This window comes from Schistocerca nitens, chromosome 5, assembly GCF_023898315.1.
Source record: "Schistocerca nitens isolate TAMUIC-IGC-003100 chromosome 5, iqSchNite1.1, whole genome shotgun sequence".
In the NCBI taxonomy this organism is placed as follows: domain Eukaryota; kingdom Metazoa; phylum Arthropoda; class Insecta; order Orthoptera; family Acrididae; genus Schistocerca; species Schistocerca nitens.
In genome coordinates this window covers 677743835-677756631 of record NC_064618.1, presented here as the reverse complement: position 1 = coordinate 677756631, position 12797 = coordinate 677743835, and positions in this window count along the sequence as shown.

Sequence of the window (12797 nt, the reverse complement as noted above, 5' to 3'; positions counted from 1 at the left end):
GTGTTAAGCAGTTTTGTAGTATCAGCAGTAGTGAAGCAGTCACTGTTACACAAACATGCTATCACTTAAATCTACTTTTCGTCACACATATCACAGCATTCTACCACCTTTACGAGTATCATGTAGTTGGTCCAAAATGGGTCTGAGCACTATGGGACTCAACTGCTGTGGTCATCAGTCCCCTAGAACTTAGAACTACTTAAACCTAACTAACCTAAGGACATCACACACATCCATGCCCGAGGCAGGATTCGAACCTGCGACCGTAGCAGTCGCAAGGTTCCGGACTGCGCGCCTAGAACCGCGAGACCACCGCGGCCGGCTATCATGTAGTTGCAGTGGCTGCTACATTGTCAGTAAAATTGCACATTTCTGGTTGCGTAATATAATTCAACTTATGTAAGTTAGATTGAAGAAATGAAGATTTGGGCTTAAAATTCCGTCTTGCTAGGAATGGGCAAGAATGAGGAAGGAAATCAGTCGTGTTCTTTTCCAAGGAACCATCCCAGCATTTACCTTAACTGGTATTTGAAACCTGCTCCCTGCAAATGCTTACTGCTTCATCTCGCTCAGTACGCTAGTTATAAACATTGCACAATATTAATTAGCGGATCAAAATCTTTTAAAATATGTTCCACAGTATGGTAAATATTATGCTACCTGTGGGTATTATTGCGGACACATCCTCATGCGCTTATATCCTCACAAGTCTCAGGAAGCTGTAGCCACTTAGCTCAGCTACAAGAGCTATGGTAATGTTTCATTGTTGGATAGTTCGTTTTAACACTTGTTATTGTTAGTACTGTTATTGAGGGTCAGTACAAAAAAAGGACGGATGAACAGTCGTTGTAGAATACACATTGCTGTCCAAACCGTTGACACTATTACTGAATGCCTAGGTGAGTCAGTATATTAGTAGAGAGAATAAGAAGTGTAAGACAGCAAAATATCGGTTACGGAGGAACAGGCCCCCAACTAGATGTAAACTTAATCGAAAAGTTTACACGTAAATTAGGACAGTATTTGAGACTGGAATCAGTGCCAGTTCATAACCACATTTTGCGGTTATGTCGCAAATGACTCGTTTATGAACCCATGTTTTCGGAATGTATTTTCTTCTGTTGGATTTTTTTTTTCGCTGTTAATTGTGATCCATCTTGTATAGAGGGTGATTCAGCTGACCCTGCTGCTGTGTTTTATGCAACTCACAATACCTTCAAACACTACACGCTAGATTTTTATATTCTTTCGCTTGCTATGTGCGCACTATTACTGCTACAGGAAAGAGGAAGGATTTTTTGTGTAAAATTTAATATTAAGTCTTGTACTGGGATAGATTTTCCACAGACGCCGTAGTTTTCGAATTATTCAAGAAAAAGGAACAAGACTGATCTTCAAATGGATTTTTCTTGAATAACTCAAAAACCGTGGCCTCTAGCGAAAACGTATCCCAGTACAAAATTTAACCACATTAAATTTCCTATAAAAAGGTCCTGTTCAATTTTTTTTTCTGTAGGACTAACAGTTTGCGCTTAGCAAGTGAGAGAATATTAAATTCTATCATGTGGTATCTTAAGGATTTACGGCCTGCATAAGACCCAGTGGTGGGAGCGGTTGAATCATCCTGTGTGTAGTAACAAAATTTTTACTATAATGTTTCTACGTAAATAACCGATCCCGGTGTGGCTTATTGATTCACGCTGGTATTTTCATGTGTCGCTATTCCAGGGACGCGTTGGTCAGTTCAAATTGGTCTTGTAACTCATACACGAACCCAGGTCCATAGCGTGAAAAATGCCAACGCTGCCATTTCTCTACGGGGATTATTATGTTTTTGACATGTGTAGACTGAGCAGAGAAATCAAGGAAAGGTAACTAATACCCGAAGGAGCGCAGTGAGAGGGTGGGGACACCAACGTACGCCTTATACACAAATCAACAAAAGTTTTGCATCACCCCGGATCCCAGAACTCCTGAAGACAGACGTTGACTGTGGATATTGTATCACAGACACAGTACCATTGACTGTTCAGAGATGTCACTGAACCCACCCAAAGATGTAAACAACCATGCATGAGCAGCGCCTATTAGACGGAGGGGGTCCAACAGCCGATCACTTCCAGTCATTCCACCAGGAAGGAGGTACACGGCTCGTGTTGCCTGTAGTTCAACCATGCCTAGAAGGTCAATACCGCGGTTTGATCGCGTCCGTATTGTTACTTTCTGCCAGGAACGGCTCTCAGCGAGGGCCGCTACCTACAGATTATGGTTCAGAGGAACCTTGACAACAACGCCACCATGTTGAATAATGCTTTTCGTGCAGCCACAGAACGTCGTGTTATGACTCAAACTGTGTGCAACAATCTGCATGATGCGCACATCACTACAGACGTCCGTGGCGAGGTCCATCATTGCAACCATGACACCATGCAGCGCGGTACAGATGTGCCCATAAAAATGCCGAATGTACCGCTCAGGATTGTATCACGTTCTCTTCGCCGATCAGTGTCTGATATGGCTTCAATCAGACAATCGTCGGAGACGTGTTTGGAGGCAACCCGGTCAGGCTAAACACCTTAGACACATGGTCATGGAAGGCTCCGTAACGGCTGTACCATACGTGAATACCATCCTCCGACAGATAGCGCAACCATATCAGCAGCATATCGGCGAGGCATTAGTTTTCATGGACGACAATTCGCGCTCCTATCGTGCACATCTTGTGAACGATTTCCTTCAGGATAACGACATCGCTCGACTAGAGTGGCCAGCATGTTCTCCAGACATGAACCCTATCGAACATGAATGGGATATATCGGAAAGGGCTGTTTATGGATAACGTTACCCATCAACCAGTCTGAGGGATCTACGTCGAATCGCCGTTGAGGAGTGGGACGATCTGGACCAACAGTGCATTAATGAACTTGTGGACAGTATGCCACGACGAATACAGGAGCCGGCCGAAGTGGCCGTGCGGTTAAAGGCGCTGCAGTCTGGAACCGCAAGACCGCTACGGTCGCAGGTTCGAATCCTGCCTCGGGCATGGATATTTGTGATGTCCTTAGGTTAGTTAGGTTTAACTAGTTCTAAGTTCTAGGGGACTAAAGACCTGAGCAGTTGAGTCCCATAGTGCTCAGAGCCATTTGAACCATTTTTGAACGAATACAGGGATGCATCAATGCAAGAGTACTTGCTACTGGGTATTAGAGATACCGGTGTGTACAGCAATCTGGACCACCACCTCTGAAGGCCTCGCTGTATGGTAGTACAACAAGCAATGTGTAGTTTTCATGAGCAATAAAAAGGGGGAAATGATGTTTATGTTGATCTCTATTCCAATTTTCTGTACAGGTGCCGGAACTCTCGGAACCGAGGTGATGCAAAACTTTTTTTGATGTGTGTATATCACATTTGTATTACTGAAATTAAAACGTGCTCGAAAATCTTGGAATACCTGTGTATGTAGCTTGTGTGGAAAAATGTTCTCTAGCCAGCCATGGCCGAACAACGTGTGCTTAACAAAAGACGACGAACAAAGAGCCGTTCTAGAGCTTTTATGTAATCGTATCACTGCGCACGTTACGACAAAACTGTTGTACCCGCTCTGCTCTCTGATCGACCATGTCAATTCGGTTTAACTGTTAACAATGAATCAATCTGCACGCACTGGAGCTACTGTAACCTATTTGTAAATGGTTGTTTCAAAATATACCACCCTGTGTGAAAAACATGTATAACCACTGGTGTTTGTGTTTCGTGTGCCATTGCTAGAGCTGCCTTGCGGTCAGCTTGGAATGGTTTCATGGGCAGCACGCAGTCCCGCTGGACGCTGTTTCCGTACCAATGTACTAAAATCTTGATACAACCGACAGGCAGACAATTCCAAATCTATCAGGGACGCAGTTATGAGTATTTGCAGAAAATTATGCAAGATGGAGTAGAGTTCTAAAACTACCACTGACTTGTTCGATGAGTCAGAGGAATGTCGTGTCCTCAGGAGATAATATAAGACGAATTACACATCACTTACGATATCTCGAACGTCAGCTTATCAATATTTTTTGAAAGTAGAATACTCTGATTCCTAAATTTAAACAATGATGCAAAGTACATCATTTGAAATTACGAGGGGCCTTCAGTAAGGAGTGCCACATTTTTTCTGATATCAGGTTGGTTTTATTCATGATTTCAATACAACATATTGTTCCTAGTATTTTGGCTACAAATTCCTATTTTTTAACATAAGCTCCATTTAATGTGACGGCCTTAGTCCGCCTTGCTGGGAGGGCCTGCATGGTACCAGTCTACTGATCGACGTCGGAGCAAATGTCTCGCTGCACCAATAACCTCCCTATCATCCACGTACTGATTCCAGCGAAATGCATCCTTCATCGGGATAAACAGATGGAAGTCGGACGGTGTGAAATCCGAGCTGTACGATGAATGAGGAGAAACAATCCAAAACAGTTTTGTGAACTACTCGGTGAAGTTAGTTTGGGCTTTTGTGACAACGAACACGCTGAACTAATTTCTTCAATTTCCTGAGGCTGTGTGCGGTCGGCTGGCACGCGGGAGAACGAACAGGTTTGAGCGATGGATCTTGTTGCGATGATTACAGACGCCTCGCTCTACGACTCATCGTGCCTTTGTTCACTGTCCGATCTCCGTAGAGAATCTACAAGCGCTTACGAATATCTGCGATGCACTGGTTTTGCACCAAAAGAAACTCAATGATAGGTCTCGGCTTGGAACGCACCTTCGTTACTGTGGTATGCACCACTTCTAACAAACACCGAACAACGCGCTCCAGTACGCGGCCGCCAAATACATCGCTGGCCGCACTTCTCTGGGCAGCCCGCTGCTTCCATCGCTGGCCGTCTTCACACGCACGCTCCCTTACGTGGCCGAGAAATACATCGCTGGCACCACTTCTACGGACGGCTCGCGGCTACCATCGCTGGCCGCCTTCGCTCGCGCGCGTTTGTCAGCACACAGTAATTGGCTACGCCAGGAAACATTGCGATTGGTTTTCCCTGGAAAACAGCGACCCCAGCCGACGGCTCCATTAACTAGCAAGCCTTATATAAACCCGGCCGCCGCCGCAAACGACAGTTCTCATCGGGAAGTGCAGTACGCCGTGTTCCAGCTGCTTGTGGATGACTCGCCGCACCACTGGAGGTTACCTGGCTGCTCGGCGGAAAATCTTGCGACTTCACTTGGAGAGACTGAACTTCACGGGACTTGGGAATAGTTACGGGACGTGCACCCCACCATGCACATTCGGACATTGGTATAACCAAACTTTAATACTGCATTACTTCTGAGTGTGAGCCTGGGTAGACGCTTGGCTAACATAATTGTTAAAAAGTGATTTGTGATTTAATAAACCAGACTGAAGAGGTTATTGTGTTATTCCTGGTTATAACAGTTACAGAAGCCACTTTAAGGGGCTACTTATAGCGCCGTCACCTATCGGAACTTCATTAAACTACAGCGGCTGAAGCGGGAATATTTCACGATGCCCCGCAACAAATTCCGGATTTTTTTCAATCATAAGTGGTCAAGAAAAAATACATCGCGTTAATTATTGAACAACCCTCGTATCAATATGAATATTTATGCCACCTTTCACATACGATTTGTATTTAGATAACCACTTGGTTAAATGCAGGATAACGAATAAATTCTAGACAATGTTCACAAAGGCTATTTTTATTTACATACAAATAATCTTGGATTGATAATGAAAAAATTTCGTTAGTTCCACGTTTTCTATTTTTCTCGGTTGACTAGCGTTATAAAAGTTGAACAGAATGTGTTTGGAAGCTACATTTCTGAATTGTCTAGGTAAGGTAGAAACCAGAGGAGATAAAGAAACCCTGCAAGACAACCATCGAATTGAGATGCAGGTCTACGGCAATCATGTTTAGTTTCTGAGCAGTGTCGGAATGTTTCCTTCATGCAGCTCGACAAACGCTGAATGTCGTACGAGAGAGAGACAAAGGAGAGATGGGGAACTATACACTGATGTGATAAAAGTCATGGGACCTCGGAACTTCGTGTCGGACATCCTTTTGCCTGGCGTACTGCTGTAGCTCGACGTGGCACGTATTCAACAAGTCCCCTGCAGAAATATTGATCCATGCTGTCTCTATAGATATCCATAACTGCGAAAATGTTGTCGGTGTAGGATTTTGCAGACGAACTGACCTCTCCATTGTGTCCCATAAATGTTCGATGGGATTCATATCGGGCAACATCAGTGGCAAAATCATTCGCTCGAGTTGCTCGGAATGTTCTTCAACCCGATCGCGAATAATTGTGACCCGTTCACATGGTGCATTGTCATCCATAAAAATTCCGTCGCTGTATTGGAACATGAAGTCCGTGAATGGCTGCAAATGGCCTCCAAATAGCCGAACACCCAGGAGACCCAGTCTGTTCCATGCAAACACAGCCCACATCAATGTGGAGCCAGTACCAGCTTGCAAAGTGCCTTGTTGACAAACTGGATCAATGGCTTCGTGGGGTCTGCGCCTCCCTCGAACCATACCATCAGCTCCTACCAACTGAAATCGGATCTCGTTTCACCAGGGCACGGTTTTCCAGTCACCTAGGGTCCAGCCGACACGGTCACCAGCCCAAGAAAGGCTCTTAGTGCGATGTCGTGGTATTTTCAAAGGCACGCGCGTTGTTCGTCTGCTGCCACAGCCCATTAGCGCTAAATTTCGCCGCACTGTCCTGTCGGATGTTCTAGTCGTACATGCCACATGATTTCTGCGGTTGTCTATTAGCACTGACAGCTCTACGCAAACGCCGTTGCCCTCGGTGGTTTAATGAAGGCCGTCTGCCACTCCGTTGTGCGTGGTGGGAGGTATTGGCTGAAATTGGGTATTCTCGGCACACTATCGACACTGTGAATCTCAGAATACTGAATTCCCTAACGATTTCCGAAATGGAATGTCCCATGCGTCTAGCTGCGGCTACCATTACACGTTCAAAGTCTGTTAATTTCCGTTGTGTGCCCACAATCACGTCGGAAGCCTTTTCTCATGAATCGCCTGACTACAAGTAACTGCTCCCCCAATGCACTACCCTTTACACCTAGGGTAGCGATACTACTGCCATCTATATATGTGCTTGTCGCTGTCCCACGCCTTTCATCACTTCAGTGTACAACAGCCATATTCTGTAAGGGTTCGCATGTGCTACGACTGGCAAACATCTGTAAAACAGCTATCATGCCAAGGGAACAGCATAGTTTACCGTGAATGGAGTCACAACTATACAAACCTGAGATATACAGGATGGTCCATTGATCGGGCCAAATATCTCACGAAATAAGCGTCAAACGAAAAAACTACAAAGAACAAAACTTGTCTAGCTTGAAGGTGGAAACCAGACGGCGTTAGGTTGGCGCGCTAGATGGCGCTGCCATAGGTCAAACGGATATCAACTGCGTTTTTTAAATAGGAATCCCCAATTTTATTACATTTTCGTGTAGTAAATAAACAAATATGAATGTTTTAGTTGGACCATTTTTTCCCTTTCTGATAGATGGCGCTGTAATAGTCACATACAAATGGCTCACAATTTTAGACGAACAGTTGGTAACAGGTAGGTTTTTTAAATTAAAATGCAGAACGTTGGTACGTTTGAACATTTTATTTCGGTTGTTCCAATGTGATACATATACCTTTGTGAACTTATCTTTTCTGAGAACGCATGCTGTTACAGCGTGATTACCTGTAAATACCACATTAATGCAATAAATGCTCAAAATGATGTCCGTGTCATGAAATATGCTATTCAATACTGCTTCAATCGCACTCGAGCTATGTGCCGGACATTCATCATGTTGGAAATACATCGCCATTCTGTCGTGCAGTGAAACTTCTTGTAGTAACATCGGTAGAACATTACGTAGGAAATCAGCATACATTACACCATTTAGATTGCCATCGATAAAATGGGGGCCAGTTATCCTTCCTCCCATAATGCCGCACCATACATTAATCCGCCAAGGTCGCTAATGTTCCACTTGTCGCAGCCATCGTGGATTTTCCGTTGCCCAATAGTGCATATTATGTCGGTTAACGTTACCTCTGTTGGTGAATGACGATTCGTCGCTAAATAGAACGCGTGCAAAAAAATCTGTCATCGTCCCATAATTTCTCTTGTGCCCAGATGCAGAACCGTACATGACGTTCAAAGTCGTCGCCATGCAATTCCTGGTGCATAGAAACATGGTACGGGTGCAATCGATGTTGATGTAGCATTCTCAGCACCGACGTTTTTGAGATTCTCAATTCTCGCGCAATTTGTCTGCTACTGATGTGTGGATTAGCTAAAACACCTACTTGGGCATCATCATTTGTTGCAGGTCGTGGTTGACGTTTCACATATTCCTGAACACTTCCTGTTTCCTTAAATAGCGTAACTATCTGGCGAACGGTCCGGACAGTTGGATGATGTCGTCCAGGATACCGAGCAGCATACATAGCACACGCCTGTTGGGCATTTTCATCACAATAGCCATACATCAACACGATATCGACCTTTTCCGCAATTGGTAAACTGTCCATTTTAACACGGGTAATGTATCACGAAGCAAATACCGTCCGCACTGGCGGAATGTTACGTGATACCACGTACTTATACGTTTGTGACTATTACAGCGCCATCTGTCACAAAGCGAATAAAGTGGTCCAACTAAAACATTCATATTTCTTTACGTACTACACGAATATGTAATAAAAAATGGGGGTTCCTATTTAAGAAAAAAGCAGTTGATATCCGTTTGACATATGGCAGCGCCATCTAGCGGGCCAACCATAGCGCCATCTGGTTTCCCCCTTCAAGCTAGACGAATTTCGTTCTTTGTAGTTTTTTCGTTTGATGCTTATTTCGTGAGATATTTGGCCCGGTCACTATCAATGGACCACCCTGTATAGTGCTTGTTAACGTCAAATTACTTTCCACGGCATTCGACAATGCCAAATTTAATATTAGTAGGATCATACATAATTAATCGTTGTTTGGAAATCAGAATTATGTAAGAAGCCCGCTTCCCAGATTAGAAGGGAGCAAATGCCTATTTTTGCCTCCCCCCCTTCCTTCCTCCGCCATCATCCCTCCTTTGCGGATGTCTATGGGCTCAACTATCTACTTCACGACCAGGCCACTCTTTGTGGGTGCTACATTTTTCTGAGATCTTACTGCAATTCCACAGTTACACAAAATGACCCACGGCTCTATACTGCCAGACGTAGCAGATTTAGATCCGGGTGTCAGAAACGGCGAAGGCACATAGAGTCTGCGGGAAATGGCTGGTGTGTAGGCGGAGGAAAGAAAGCAGGTGGGAGTCGGGGCGGCGCGGTAGCCGCGGCGTGGCGTGTAGGGCCTGCCTTGTATCTGCGCCTGACGCGTCATTAGGCGAGAGCACTCGCAGGTGGGCCGGCCATTAGCATGCGAGAACACGCCAGCGCGGCCAGACCGGCTGGAACTTTAATTGGGGCGTTGTACGCCGGCTATTAGGCGGCGCCGCGGATAGACTTGTCACGCGCGATCTTACCCCTCCCCCCCCCCCTATCTCCCTCTAATGGGATCATTACCGCCGCGGCCCGGGCGCTGACCCCTCAAGAAACACTTGCTGCTATCTCCCAATTTCGTTTCACCCTCCTCCATGAGCCTTGTGCTCGCGTTAAGAGCTCGTGTTCTGTTTCCGCTCCAGTGCTAGCCTGCACGCACCTAAAGTTGCCAGCGCAGAGTGCGGTGGGGCTGGGCGCATTCTGGAGAACACCCGTTCATATCTCCGTCTGGCCACTAAAAACTCCGTAGTTTCCCTAAATAGCTACAAGCAAATACCTTTACGGTCTCTTTGGAAAAGGACGGGGCCAGTTTCCGCGCCCATCATTCTCCAACACAATCTTCAACTCCGTGCCGGCCGCTGTGTCCGCGCGGTTCAAGCCGCTTCAGTCCGGAACCGGGCTGCTGCTGCGGTCGCAGGTTCGAATCCTGCCTCGGGCATGGATGTGTGTGACGTCCTTAGGTTAGTTAGGTTTACGTAGTTCTAAGTCTAGGGGACATCTGACCTCAGATGTTGTCCGTCCCCGGTAGCTGAGTTGTCAGCGCGACAGACTATCAATCCTAAGGACCCGGGTTCGATTCCCGGCTGGGTCGGAGATTTTCTGCGCTCTGGGACTGGGTGTTGTGTTGTCCTAATCATCATCATTTCATCCCCATCGACGCGCAAGTCGCCGAAGTGGCGTCAAATAGAAAGACTTGGCGAACGGTCTACCCAACGGGAGGCCCTAGTCACACGACCATACCATATCTCAGATGTTAAGTCCCATAGTGCTTAGAGCCATTTGGACCATTTCAACTCCGTCCTCAAGGAACCCGTCGGTGACGGGACGTTACGCTCTTAGCCTGTCTTCCCCACACTTGGAGCTTTTTCACAAAATTCGGCTATTGTCTCCAATCGCCACTGTATAACAAAAGAAATTTCAATATGCGCTAGAGCTATGAAACTACCGCATGCTACCGTAGACTCTCGTAAATAAGTGTAGACTACTGTAGTCTTTGGTCAGTTAAGGTCATACCCGCATTACCTGTACTTCAGGTGTGTTGCATCCTATCGGGCGTTACCTCATAACGATCACTTTCTTCACATTTGCTATCAGTGTCAGTAAGACTCCTTTAGAAACCAGAAGCGGAACCGTCTAGAAACTGAGCGAGGATATATAAAGAGCCGAATAACTTACAGAACATTTTTGTGCTACATAGTTGTCCTCTTTGTTGCTTAAGAATAAATACACTCCTTGAAATGGAAAAAATAACACATTGACACCGGTGTGTCAGACCCATCATACTTGCTCTGGACAATGCGAGAGGGCTGTACAAGCAATGATCACACGCACGGCACAGCGGACACACCAGGAACCGCGGTGTTGGCCGTCGAATGGCGCTAGCTGCGCAGCATTTGTGCACCGCCGCCGTCAGTGGCAGCCAGTTTGCCGTGGCATACGGAGCTCCATCGCAGTCTTTAACACTGGTAGCATGCCGCGACAGCGTGGACGTGAACCGTATGTGCAGTTGACGGACTTTGAGCGAGGGCGTATAGTGGGCATGCGGGAGGCCGGGTGGACGTACCGCCGAATTGCTCAACACGTGGGGCGTGAGGTCTCCACAGTACATCGATGTTGTCGCCAGTGGTCGGCGGAAGGTGCACGTGCCCGTCGACCTGGGACCGGACCGCAGCGACGCACGGATGCACGCCAAGACCGTAGGATCCTACGCAGTGCCGTAGGGGACCGCACCGCCACTTCCCAGCAAATTAGGGACACTGTTGCTCCTGGGGTATCGGCGAGGACCATTCGCAACCGTCTCCATGAAGCTGGGCTACGGTCCCGCACACCGTTAGGCCGTCTTCCGCTCACGCCCCAACATCGTGCAGCCCGCCTCCAGTGGTGTCGCGACAGGCGTGAATGGAGGGACGAATGGAGACGTGTCGTCTTCAGCGATGAGAGTCGCTTCTGCCTTGGTGCCAATGATGGTCGTATGCGTGTTTGGCGCCGTGCAGGTGAGCGCCACAATCAGGACTGCATACGACCGAGGCACACAGGGCCAACACCCGGCATCATGGTGTGGGGAGCGATCTCCTACACTGGCCGTACACCACTGGTGATCGTCGAGGGGACACTGAATAGTGCACGGTACATCCAAACCGTCATCGAACCCATCGTTCTACCATTCCTAGACCGGCAAGGGAACCTGCTGTTCCAACAGGACAATGCACGTCCGCATGTATCCCGTGCCACCCAACGTGCTCTATAAGGTCTAAGTCAACTACCCTGGCCAGCAAGATCTCCGGATCTGTCCCCCATTGAGCATGTTTGGGACTGGATGAAGCGTCGTCTCACGCGGTCTGCATGTCCAGCACGAACGCTGGTCCAACTGAGGCGCCAGGTGGAAATGGCATGGCAAGCCGTTCCACAGGACTACATCCAGCATCTCTACGATCGTCTCCATGGGAGAATAGCAGCCTGCATTGCTGCGAAAGGTGGATATACACTGTACTAGTGCCGACATTGTGCATGCTCTGTTGCCTGTGTCTATGTGCCTGTGGTTCTGTCAGTGTGATCATGTGATATATCTGACCCCAGGAATGTGTCAATAAAGTTTCCCCTTCCTGGGACAATGAATTCACGGTGTTCTTATTTCAATTTCCAGGAGTGTAGAATTTGTAGCAAAACTGAAATTATTAATGTTCAAGTCAGGTTTCTTTTAAAAAATTGTTGATTTGCAACATGAGAAAGAAGAACGTTGTAGTAAAAAGAAGGAAAACAGTACATATTAAATATAGCGCTATAAAACGCCATTACCTCAATAAAAATATAAAATAAAAAAAACGCGAAATAAAAGTGTATCAAACATCGCTTTAACGCGTCGTCAAACTTATATAAAACATGATCCTATTATTCATAAATAACTTTCGCATGTATCAATAATGAAAAGGAAATTCTTGTCTTTGATCATGATGAAGAAAGTTCTATTGAATACAAAATAACAATAATAATTATATACATTTTTTATGTTTGTGCATGTGAACTGTATTTGTGTCAAAAGTAAATGCATCGATTACATGAAAGTGCACAAGTTAAGTGATCAACTAATTTTTTGTTACTGATAAAATGCAATTTGTATACTGTAAGGATATAAAATACGCAATAGACTACCACTGAATCATATGCGATTCTAATTATATGGGATAAAAAGAGAGAGAGGAGTCGTTG